Source organism: Argiope bruennichi, chromosome 2 (genome assembly GCF_947563725.1).
Source record: "Argiope bruennichi chromosome 2, qqArgBrue1.1, whole genome shotgun sequence".
In the NCBI taxonomy this organism is placed as follows: domain Eukaryota; kingdom Metazoa; phylum Arthropoda; class Arachnida; order Araneae; family Araneidae; genus Argiope; species Argiope bruennichi.
In genome coordinates this window covers 7,826,341-7,839,648 of record NC_079152.1, presented here as the reverse complement: position 1 = coordinate 7,839,648, position 13,308 = coordinate 7,826,341, and the positions used below count along the sequence as shown (strand labels likewise).

Below are 13,308 nucleotides of genomic sequence, written 5' to 3'. Positions count from 1 at the left end.
TTTTCCCTCGCTTATTTATTAACAATACGCACTCAGGGCATAAAGCATTGTTCATCTCAAAATTTCAAGGCCAGCACTTTTCGACGATTGCACTTTGCTGAGGGATGATGCGCAGAAAATTGAGCAGTTGTTACTCTTTTCTAATTCCGAGAATAATCAATCTGCTACGCAATGTAAAAAATTTTCCCTTTCATCGTTCTTTTCAGCAAATTTTTGAAGAAATAAATTGTTCTTTATACCTGCGCAAAAGAGAGAAGGGTTTCTAAATACAAGAATGGACAGATATTAATTCTGGGATAGGGACACTCTCCGCGCTTTTGCTCACGCTTCAGGTGGCATCTATTATATCAGAAGAGGGGCGAGAGGAAAGATGAAAGGAGGAGGTATTCGCATTTATCTGGCGGAAGAATTCGCAGTATTTCGTCTCAAGCTCAATTCTTACAGTCAATACTATTTAACGGTAAACATTAAATTTATTTTTAAGTTATCGAAAAGAAGGCTAAAATGAAACCTCATTCATTTGTTAATTCTTGGAGTTTGGAAGGGGATTACTAAATTTTTGTAGGCATCACATCTGATAGCTAAATAGGGCACATTTTAAGAGCCACATGAGAAATATTTAATCCAAATTATTTTAGAACCTACTTTTATACACGTGCAAGTTACTATAAAATAAATCTATTTTTTTAAATTTATTTTGTCAATCGATTATCTTGGTTAAACAATTAAATTTTAAAATAAAGATTAAACGAATCAATCTAAAGACATTAGTATACAAATTAGAATTTGAATAGAACTGATTTTTTTCCTCGTATATGAAATATACAGAGAAAAATATTAAAGTTTCCAAAAAAAAAAAAAAATTGTTTGAGATGCTAATGGAGCTCAGCGCTTTAAACTTTATCGAGTCCGAAACACACTTCAGGAATTGCGTCTATCCGCTTCTCCAAAGGACCGGACAAATGACAGAAAAATTGTTGACTGTACTATTAAATTTTGGACAATATCAGTCAACAATAATATGAATGCCTGTCAGAATTTTTTACGCATGTGTGCAGAACTCAGAAACTTAAACAGTTCGATGAATGGAATTTGTCATAAATCTTTATGGCCAAAATTTTATTTTTCGCCAAATTTATACAAGAGTTGCTCTCATATCGCCCTGCCTATTCCTGTGTATGCAAATACATAACTGCCAAATGCAATGAAATTTTCTTTGCCATATTGTGATTAAACAACTGAAGAATCAAATTTTAAACAAAATTGATCGAAATGATGGCTTTTAAGTTCATGTTCTACTACGAAGTACGAAATGTGGTATAAGGCATCCAGTTACGTCATCCCAGTACACTATTTATTTGAGAGCTTTGACATGGTTTTTATGATTGGATACAGACCCTTAAAGAGAAAAATGTAATAAACATGTTATACGGTTTTAATATACAAAAAAAAAAAAAAAAATGTCGAGAATTAGTGTATTTACTAAAAGCCTTTGACAGTTCACCAGGAACTGCAGTTACAGTTTCAGATTAGTTCAATCTTTTGTGTTGTTTTGTGTGCACAAGAGAAAAATATTAGAAACTTAAGACTGCAAAAAGTATTTAAAGCATTAGTGTGATTTTTTTTGTCAGGTTTCCTGCATTTTAAAATTCTTACTCATTATTTAATTTTTTACCAGTCATCTTTATCAGACAATTTGTTTATTCAAATGTTGTCTTTCTAAGTTTTAAATTTTATTTTTCACTCATTCTGCATTTGAAACCTATTCTTCCAAGCTCGCCAGTATTCTTCATTTATAATTATTCTCTGAAAAAAAATTAATTATAGAATCATTTATCAATCGACATGCCTAACAGATATGCATTGCCGTATGTTATTGAAGCGATTACTTGCCAATTATGGCACTTCATATAATTTCAAATCCAAATAGGCAGACCGAAAATTGAGTATTTCTCAAGTGAAATTTCACCACGTTGTATAAGATGGCGTCCCTTTGATGACCGTCTCACAAGTTCGGCGACGAGGCAACGGCACAGTGTGGAGTTCAAACAATGTTTGTTCTTAAACACGAGTCCAGCAATTTGTAAAATATTTCCTTTTCAGATATAGTGTTGTATATAGGCAAATACTATCGAACAATTGCAAACTTGTTTAAAAACCCAACCATTAGCCAAATTGCTGTTAGGGAGGTCGTGATATGTGAGGATGACAACTCTTGAGACCAATAACAGCATAAACTCGTTTCTGGAAATGAAGGCGAACGCATTCTTATGAATGAGAAACAATTTTTATTTTCTTTAATAAATCTGCTTAACTTTTAAGAGTGATGTGAAATGTTTAAGCCTTTTAAAAATCAACTTCTTATAAATAACAAAATAACAGGTGATTTGATGGTTTTCTACGACCACTCAAACGCAACAGATTTATAAAATTTTAGTATGAAAATGAAAGCATAACCCTCAGAAGAGAGAATGCGTACTTTATATCATCTCGAATTGAAATACTTCGAAGTGTTCCTTAAAATCTAAGAAGTGTGACATTATTTGGAAAGGTTACTTTATATTAATCAAATGCCTACAAAAGAAATCTCTTCCTGTATTCATCCAATAAGTACTTCAGTTGCTCAGACGAGTTTCATGTCTAATGTGCTTCAAGACTGTTTTACGCCATCTTTGTTCGAAGAAATGTACTAAGGTTGCATACAGCGGTGTGAACCCGTGCATTAACATTGAGTTAAAGTGAATCTGACTGCTTGTTTTTTATCTCGCGAACACTGTTTCGGCATATAGCAAAGCTGTGACATCAGGCTAAACAAGGTAGAAATATTCTACCAGTTTCAAACTAAACTAAATGAACAACAGGGACGCAAATTTATTCTTCGATATATTATTTGGAGTTGAAAAAAATATTTATTTGATCTGTTCGAGAAAGTAGCGTTACTACAAGTAACGCGTCTTTTTTACTTTCTTCTACATGAAGCATAAAGGTTGTGTTGCAATTGCCATGAACCGTCGAATCCGCACGTTTCAGACCTCCCCGAGTTCGAAAAATACATTTTTGGCATTAGGTCAGTCTACCTGACTGTGAAAAAGAAAAGTAAAAAACGCTTTGAGCTAGAGTAATAAAATTCTATATAGGGTCTTAACACCAAATTTGTAGCTTTTTATCAAATTTTGTGCAAAATCTGTTGGGAGGAAGTCTCTCTGTTGGACTGTTCGAAAATAAATTAACACGACAACTGCAAAATGGAAAAACCTAGATGAATAAAATTTGGTATGCAGAATTAACATCTATATTTGGGACACTTATTAGTTTTTTTAGTTTAATTTTCTAGCACAAAAAAAAAATCGAAAGGAAAAGAGTCTCTAGTAACCCAAAATCAGCTGTAGCACTCTCCTCTCGATTTTTTGCATACTAACCTAACAGGATGCATTTTGTTCTTCATAATACAGTGAAGACAACAAAGTATTATTTTTAGGAAATATTTCCCATCAGTTGGCTCTTTAACCGGATACAAATTTACAACAATAATGGCAACACCAAATACAGAATTTCTTGAGTTTGAATAGCTGCCCTTTCGAGTCACAGCTTTCATACACTAGCAAATATATAGATAAACAAATGGGCAGTTCTTTGGTAAATCGGAGGTGAAATGTGACACCGATATATCATAGTAATAAAAACACCACATATGAATTACGTTTTCCTAAGTCGTTAAATTTTCCCACAATTCCTAGGAAATGCACACACTGACAGATGGGCAATGTTTTGATGGCTTGGGTGCAAAAATTAATATAAATCTGTCATTTAAATGATGCATCCTTTCCTGCATTTTTGTGCCCACACGGACTTGGAAATTTCCAATGGATGGATTTCGTCAAACGCATTTGGCATATATTTGGAAATGGGACGATATACGAACTCTAGAACTGTAGCTTGTTTTCCTTTTGAGTTGACTAACCGAAAAACAGCTTTCATTTTGAAACATCTTTCTGCGGACTCAACGAGATGTGAGACGTGGTTGTACGACAATGTCCCGAGTAGACTCAGTTACCTTTTATCTTCAGATATTTTGCTTGCGGCAAAGTAATAAAAAGTCTAAATGAACAAAATTTTCAATTATTAGCACAAACAGGGGGGGGAGGGAGGAAGGTGGTCTCTCCAACACTTCCCCGCACACTCCCTAATAAAGGTGTTATCCCTATTTCCCGCAAAAAAAAATGGCCGATCTCGGGTAAGGCAGAGAATGGCATTGGCGTGCAATAGCTTCCGAAATGTCGGCATCACGTAAGCACTTTTATTGAATCTATCGAGTGATCCATGGCGAAGTTCTTTGCAGATGAAGCCCTGGTATGCCATTATTCCTACTAGAAAATCGAAGAATCTGTGCTTTACATATTTTTTCTCAACAAATTAAAATTAAAACTTAACACAGAACTACAATGCAGTCACACACGACATTTGATATATTTGTCATTATATTTTTGAATTATCGTATTTATGTGCTCCTGAAAGCACAGACCGACAGACGGTCGCTACTTTTATTTGGATTTGGCTCCAAATGAAACAGGTGTCTGCACTGTGGATGTGAAATCTGTGTACTAAATTTTAACTTTTTTCGTTTTGTAGTTATCGTGTTAACTTATAATCGAAAAGCCGGACCTCTCCTGAATGGAGTTTGTTCCAAATTTGATAGTCATTAGATGTAAAGACTGTATATCGAGTTGCATCCATCTAACTCAAAGTGTTTTTGAGTCATCGTTGTTACAGAGAGACAGACATAATGCTAAAAATGTGTTTTCTAAGATGAGGGAAGAGAAAGTGGAAATTCGTGAAAACATTGAGTTCGGGTTTTTTGACGATTTTAATACTTTCTCTATATTTCGTATATAGAAAGTAAAAGAAAACAAACAAGCATTCATTCCTATTTAAACAAAAAATACTTAAATTATACCATGTTAATATAAAATAAAAACAAAATGTTGTTGTCTTTATTTTTTTTTCAGCAAGTTTATCTCTTCATTATGTTTCATTTAAATATTTGCATTATTTGTTTTCTGTAGAAAGCGAAGTTAGGTTGGTTAGCCCTTTCTCAAGCCATTGTGGATCTTAAAAATATTTGATTATATTGAGTAAAAAAAAGTAGTTCATTCCACAGTAGTTATCCGAATTTGCAAATATAAAGATGAGACAAACAGCCACGAAAATTCACAAAGGGCAAGCGTAACAATCTGAAATTGGTACACACTGACTGAGTCCACTTCTATGTCGAAAGCGCTATTTTCTGAATTTCTACTATCATTCATTTCTTCAGATATTCAATTAAATAGTAAGAACTAAGCCAAACTTTGCTAATGCTAATTTCGCCGTGAACACATGAAATAAATATTTTATGAAAGCTGCTTGCATAGCATCTTAAGCAGCAGTCCAACAGCATATTTCAATGACTTTACTTTAAATATCATGTAAGTTTTTGTTTAATTTTCACAAACTTTTAAATGTTCGTCATCAGCAAGTAGTGTTACGGTTGAAGCCGAAAGGGAAGGCGACTTAGATAGGAAAGAAGAATCAGTTTCAAAGCCAGACTCAAAAACAACAAAATACTAAGAATGGCATTTCGGGTTATATTAATAAAAATCATATTTTAGAATTTTTATATTTTCCAATAAAGATGAAGAGAATAATAGAATTGTAATGACTGCCAAAAGTCAAGCCACGTGGTTCAAAGAATGGAGACATGAAAGAGTGATTTAGCTTTGACGAAGACGCAAGAAAAGGTAAATTCAAATCAACGAAGAATACTGCTGCGAAACACATATTTAAAGTCTTAAGTCATGAATTTTAAACTGAAAAACGTTTTTATCCGGAATAACACACTGTTTGCAGTCATTAGATAATAAATTTGTTTTCTTGTTATAAAATCGCTCGTTTAAAATACCGTTAAACTGAGTTGATGAGGTGACTCTGAATATGTGAAACAGAGCTGGAAATCAATTAAAAATTAAAACAAGACTCACTTGCCAGAGAAAAAAATATCAAGACGAATATCAACTTACCTGAAAGAGAAAAAGAAACGATCATTAGTAAACAACATCAAGTAAAGAAAAAAAATATATAAACAATCATTAATAAATACTCACAAGAAAAAAGAAAGGAAATAAGTAAATATGTACAAGTAAAAAAAAACTAATAATAATTTCAGACGCAAGAGAAAATAACCATAGAACATTCAGGAAAAAAAGAAAACCCATTAGAAAATAGCCAAAAGATAAACATAAATGAAAGAAAAACATTTCTTTTATTTCGCCTTTTTATAAATATACTGAAAGGTTGAATTTTTTAATTTTAATTATTTTCTTTTTTTCCTTCAATTTGAAATGATTATAAATGTTGTGCACATGTAGAACTTTAAACTGTCCGATTTTTTCATTATATAGCACATTCTTTTACTATATTAAGCTGGTTGTCTATTGCACTTCTCTGCCCATACGGCTGCAGTATTCAGTAAAAGATTTTATACATAGAAGTTCTTGAATTTCTTTAAACGATGCATCTGTTATTGGAATACGAGATCTTTAACGGGATAACAATTTTGGGTTGGCAAATTATTAACCTATCGCATACTGTGGGATATAAAAATCAACATGACATGAATGACCGTTGGACCAATGTCTACGAATTTGTCAGATATTTACTTCCTGGGGAACTAAATATAAAATTCTATTTCTTTACAATTTGAATTTTGTTTTTAATAAACTAAAAATTAACTGGAAGTTTAAATTTACTTCAATATTTTCGTAGAAAACTGTTGAAAAAAATTGTGTAAATCTTCATATTAAAAAAAAAGTTTTTCAGTGATATAAATCTGGGGGCACGGCAGTGCCCCCGCCAAGTCGAGCAAAAACAAGCGGCACTGCCGTACTATCCTTTTCTCGAAGCAGTTCAGGCCATTTTTGAACCTCTATAACTTCGTTGTGGATAATACTAGAAGCATGAATTTTCAGTAACCAAGCAGGCATTATATAAACACGGTATATTTCAAATTTCATTAAATTTGAACCAGTAGTTTAAGAATTATAACTAGTCAAAGTTTGTGAATTTTGTCACTGACTGACTGACTGACTGACTGACTGACAGATCATCAAAACTCTAAGGCACTTCTAGCAGACATAGAAGCTTCAAATTTAGAATACAATTAGTGTTTAGTGTATAAATCAAGGAAAAACTAAAATATCCATGTAATAATGGACGTATCAATAAATTTCTCGAAGTTTCGAGCATTATCCATTTTGTCGGCAAATTCGTCGCCAAGTCGCCAAATGGTCGCCAAGTTTGTCACCAAGCTCTGGCAACAGATTACTATAAAACGGTCTTTCGTATGATGACACTATTCTCGCTGGGAAAAATTAATTAAATCTCAAAATTACAGGTTTGTAACAATATCTAATTTGAAATAAGTCAATTTGAAGCTGTGGAAGCTGCAAACGCAATGGATGACTTTCAGAGAATCAATCTGGTAGAAGAGCAAACTGATCTTCAAAGTGTGATCTCAAAACTTAATGTCGATCAAAAAAGAGTCATATATATGATCACAAATAAAATGGACACAACTGATAATAATGCCGACGTTTTACGCTGTTTTGTGAGTGGAACTGGTGGCACTGGAAAGTGCTTTTTAATAAAAACTCTGAAAATTTAGGTTAAGACGCATTTAAACAAAAAAAGTGGCAGTTAGTGCTCCAACAGGAATAGCTGACTATACATAGAATAGATTGACTATACATAGACTATTGCAGCTGCCTCTAGAACACAAGCAACACCGAAGTACAAACCACTTTCTGATGAAGTGCTCCAAGTTCTGAGATCAGATTTGAAAGTAGTAGTGTTGTTTATCATAGACGAAGTGTCGATGATATCCAATGTTACTTTAACATATATCATATATTCATTTAAGCTTATCTGAAATATTCGACACAAGAGACGATCAGAAAGGGTGGTTTGGAAAAAAAACATCTTGTAGTTTTCGGAGATCTCTTACAGCTTCCGCCGGTAAGAGAAAAATCACCTTTTGAAAAACTATCAACTGCTGAAACTAACAAGTTGTTAGGTTCCCTCAGTGTACCGATTCTGTGGACTGAACTGTTCATATACGATGAACTTACAATTAACATGCGACAGCTCAATGATTCTGACTTTGTTGAAATGCTAAATAGAATAAGATTAGGTGTGAATACACAAAAAGACCGCTACCTACTCTCGACTAGATTAATAACTCTCAAATCCAATTCAAATGAAAACAGATTAATTGAAATAATTGAACACATCTCGAAACTTCCTGATAATACCGTTTGCTTATTATCTACAAAAAACTTGTGTCAACAATTAAATATTGCAATGCTTAAATCTCTTCCACATCCCAAAATAAAACTTACAGCTGTAGATAGCATAAATTTCTTCAGATACCTAACAAAAAGAGCTCATGAATGCATAAAAAGTATGAAGACGATGATTCTATGACTGCAGGCCTGGAAGAGAACATAATTATAAAAATAGGAGCAAAAGTCATGTTAAGGCGAAATATTGACGTGAGTCTTGGTTTAGTTAATGGTTCTATCGGTATAGTGCAAAGAGTAAAGGTTGATCCGGAAAATGCAAAAAATAATTAAGAAAATGTACATTACATTTAATAAAGAACATGTTTACGAGCTTAGTCCGGTCAAAACTAAATTTGAAATTATTAATAGAATTTATGTTCATCGCGAACAGTTTCCCATATGTATAGCCTATGCTATAACTATACACAAAAGTCAGGGCCTAAGTCTAAATAATGCACTGATGGATATCGGTTCTGCAGCATTCACATCCGGTCAAGCTTACGTGGCATCTATCTAATCTATCTAATAAATGTCGACTTTGGAAGTATTAAAGCGCAGGAATCCTCAATTTGTGAATACAACAGACTAAGAAGCTTTTACCGTCCAGACTTATCAAAAATTGTAACATCAAAGCTTACGAGAAAAACCCATAGAGACAGGGACTGGGCTTTGAGAGAAACTGTAGCTGAATCTCAAGAAGTAGTACCGGAAAAGAAAAAGAGGAAGACTACATACAAAAATAAGAAAAGGACTATCTACAAAAAGAAATGAGATGCCATCAAAAACATAACTTGTAAAAAAAACCAAGTCTCGCAGCTCATTTCTTCTATCGTAAAAAGTTGTGAGATCCATGTAATACCAAGTCGGTCAATTTATTCAGTCCCTACTTAAGGGTCCTTCTGTCTTAAGTTATTACGTAATTAGCTAACTTAACAACATCGTATAGTAACCATATCAATATTAAAAATCTTTTATGGTTAAAATAAATAGATTGACTTGGCAATCGCACCAAACAATCTAATTTAATATAATATGTTAATGTAATCTAATTTAATGTATAGATACATAAATCGCATCGCATAGATTGACTTGGCTTCTCGGTGAACTTCGGGATGAGACCCCATCGCATGAAATCACAATGTATCTATACATTAAATTAGATTACATTAACATATTATATTAAATTAGATTGTTTGGTGCGATTGCCAAGTCAATCTATTTATTTTAACCATAAAAGATTTTTAATATTGATATGGTTACTATACGATGTTGTTAAGTTAGCTAATTACGTAATAACTTAAGACAGAAGGACCCTTAAGTAGGGACTGAATAAATTGACCGACTTGGTATTACATGGATCTCACAACTTTTTACGATAGAAGAAATGAGCTGCGAGACTTGGTTTTTTTTACAAGTTATGTTTTTGATGGCATTTTATTTTCATCCCCTTTGATCTTTCATTTGATTTTTTTTTTGTTTTGTTTTACCGTACATAGGCTGATGCAGCAAATCTTTTGTTGATTTGAAATGTTCAGTAGTCTGTTATATTGCAGAGTCGGCTTTCACACTATTACCTTTAATTAAAAAAAATAACATTTCCATTGCTTAATATTTAAATTCCAAGCCTTGTTCACGAACTTCTGATTCAAACTGGAGACCAACGTTTCGTCTTTTGCATTACTTTGATACCTTTTCTGATTTTCTAATGCGACAGCAAAATAATGTCATGAAAACGCTGGGTGAAACTGGGCGATACTTTTTAAGCCGATTCCATTCTCACGCTCGGCGTTTCGGACTGGCGGTTCGAATTGCATTCGTTTTTGCCTCGATCTGTAACGACCGTTCTCACTCGTCGGCGATCGCTAGTCAGACATCCTTGCTTCCTGTTTTGTAAGTTCGGGTGTACAGAGGACAACCGAATCGCCATGAAAGTCTGCGTTCATCTGCTGATCGCCATTTCGTTGCTGTACCTCGCCCTCCGGACGGAGGAGTACCAGGTGATACGGTATACAGATACGTCCAGTGGTAAGTGAAGGATTTTTAATTTTTTGCAAACGAAATATAGACACTTTGTCGCATATGTAGCATAAAAACATGTATAAGATGTTAACATATTAATAAGAAGCGAGTTTGGTGATATATAAATAGGTAAAAAAATATGGTGATATATAAATAAGTAGATAATATAGTGACAAAGAGAACATGTAGATACTATGCCGTTTAATATCCCCGACGAACACAGTACAGTACTTAAGGATTGCATAGTGACACATAGTTAGGCAGATAATAAAGGTGACAAAAAGACATATAGATACAATGGGATATTATTCCTGACAAAAAAAAAAAATATGGTACGTATAGATAGTGTAGTGACACATAGATAGGTAGATGAAATGATGATGTAAGGTTGATAAAATGGCAACGCAGAGAATATGTATATACAATGCTTTATTATCTTTGGAAAATATATATAGCATAGTGAGATATAAGTAGATATTATTGTGACGTGTAATGAGATAGATAATATGGAGACAGAGGCATTTAGATACAAGTTATATTATCCCTGACATTTTAGACTCTCCTGGGTTCTATCTGTGGCATTATGTCTATCTGTGACAAAGATAACTAAAAAAACATTTTGAGTTAGGCGGATGAAAATGGGTGGACAATCTTTACACGAAATTTGTAGATCATCTATCAAATTCGGTGCAAAATTATTGAAAGTCAGTCGTTCGAATATAAGTTAACACGATAACTGCAAAATGAAGAGAGACGCAATTCTCTACACTGATTCAAGTTCTTTAGCGTAGATGCCTATCAAATTTTGAGCCAAATTCAATAATGCACTTTCAAAAACGTGTAAGCGAGATTATTCAAAAAAGCCTTATCTTCATTATATCAAATTCGGTGCGGGATTTTGTGACACAATCGGTTGGAATATCGAAAACTCGCTCTTTAGGTACTATTAGACTTATGCCAGCAGGGATAAAGTGCCAAAACATTTGTCAAGGATTACACGATAGATTCATTAAAGTGCTAAATTCTCTCCAAATGTTAATATTTCGTTACTATTCTACACCAGTGCCATGCAAGGCGTTCTCTGGCATAAAACTTTTATCAGGAAATATGCAAAGAAGGAGATCACTCCTGATGGGATTTTTTTTATTAATGACTCATCTATTTTTGCTGAGCTATTTGATAATGAAATCTCTAAATTCGGGTTCATATTTATCCGTGGATGTTCGGAATTCGCCCTTCTCTACATTGAAACGCCCATTTATTTCTGAAAATGCAGCTTTTTCTTCATGTCACTACCCGTATTTCTTTACAAAGATATGGGGAAAATGACATCCCGAACAAAAATTTGGGGCATGAGCAGAGTGTATCACTTTGCTCTAATACCGTGCTGCTAACAACTGTGAATAGATAGCAAGAGCAGATGCGTTCGTGTTTGGATGACATCAAATATTTTTCATCCATGAGGCCTGATGAGACACAATGGCTTCAAGCCTAAAGACATTATTTTTGATAGCTTTGTCGGACACTAAATGGGTCGATAATTACGAGGAAAGTAAGTACCGTTTCATTGCCCCGTCGACGCAACGCAGAAGTCCTTGTTCGCTGGCTCTCAACTGATGTCATTTTGGTTCTTCTATGTTGTGTGTTCAGTTTGCTGTACACATTTAAAAAGTTTAAGACAATGATTGATTCGGCCAATCGTGAGATTCGTGCTGTAATTCAATTTTTGAATGCAAGGAATGTGAAACCGGCTGCAATCTATCATCAAGTTAAAGATGTTTACGGTGAAGACACGATGAGTGATGGAATGGTGAGAAAGTTGGTTAAAAGGTTTAATGAATGTCGAACAAATGTCAACGATGAAGCTCGGAGTAGTCAGCCTTCTCTTGTCAACGGTAAAGAAAGTTGATGAAAAAAATCCATGAGAATAGACGTTTCACAATGACGACACTTTCAGACGAATTTCCGCAAATTTCACGTACTGTTTTATACGGAATCTTTACATATCGTTTAGGTTATCACATCATGTCCACGATGGTTTGGCGGAAGTTTCTATAAACAAGGTATGGAAAAGCTGGCAACCGGCGACTACAAGTGTTTGAAGATTGACGGAAACTATGTAGAAAAATAAGTTAAGTTATATTCCTTCATGTAAAAGTAAAATTGGCTTGAAACAAAATGTTTACTAGTTTTTTTTCAATACGATACTTACTTTCCAAATACGCCTCGTATTATATGATGTTTCATTAGGTTTTAAGGAGTAGGCTATGTTCCAAGCCCCAGTATGCCCAAACAATCTTGTGTCGATTAACGGGTTAATTACCTCCAATTTCGAAATTTTTTTCCTACACGCAGATAGAATCTTTCGTTGAATTTAAAGGTTTTAGAAAACGGCTCTTCTAATGTTAATGAGTCTCGCAATCTTTGGGAGATACCTCAGAAAATATTAAACATTTCTGAAATATCTTGATGCTGAGTAAAAGAGCATAATAATGAATAAAATATAACAATGAAATTTTTTTATCTTTTTGTGATTATGGTTAAAAAGTGATTATTTAATTTTACATGAGAACAAAATTGAAACATCGGATTCAAAAAATTGTATGCCAATTAGCTGCAGTTATAGAAATATTTAAGCAAAAATTAAAAATGCTCACAACCAACTGATAACATCAATTTATGTATTAACTTCTATTTTTCTTGAAATCACATTCGCTTTCTTTTCAAATAAGACAGTTTTATATAACATGGATGACTTTTTCTGTTCAAAAATTAAATACTTATTTATTAAAATGCAATGAAATCAGTTGCATTTCGCCTAGCAGAATTTCTTATTGGAAATATGAAAATTTTTTATTGCTGAGATGCAATTTTCAGCTGGCAAAATTTAATTTCATTTCTTCTCCCTATTTTT

General features: G+C 33.5%; 1 protein-coding gene across 1 annotated transcript in view; it reads right to left on the bottom strand.

Annotated features, from left to right (window-relative positions):
- The window catches only part of LOC129956628 (neuroendocrine convertase 2-like), a 316,381-nt gene that overhangs the window by 160,573 nt on the left and 142,500 nt on the right, over positions 1–13,308 (bottom strand). The gene's annotated exons all lie outside the window — the stretch shown is intronic.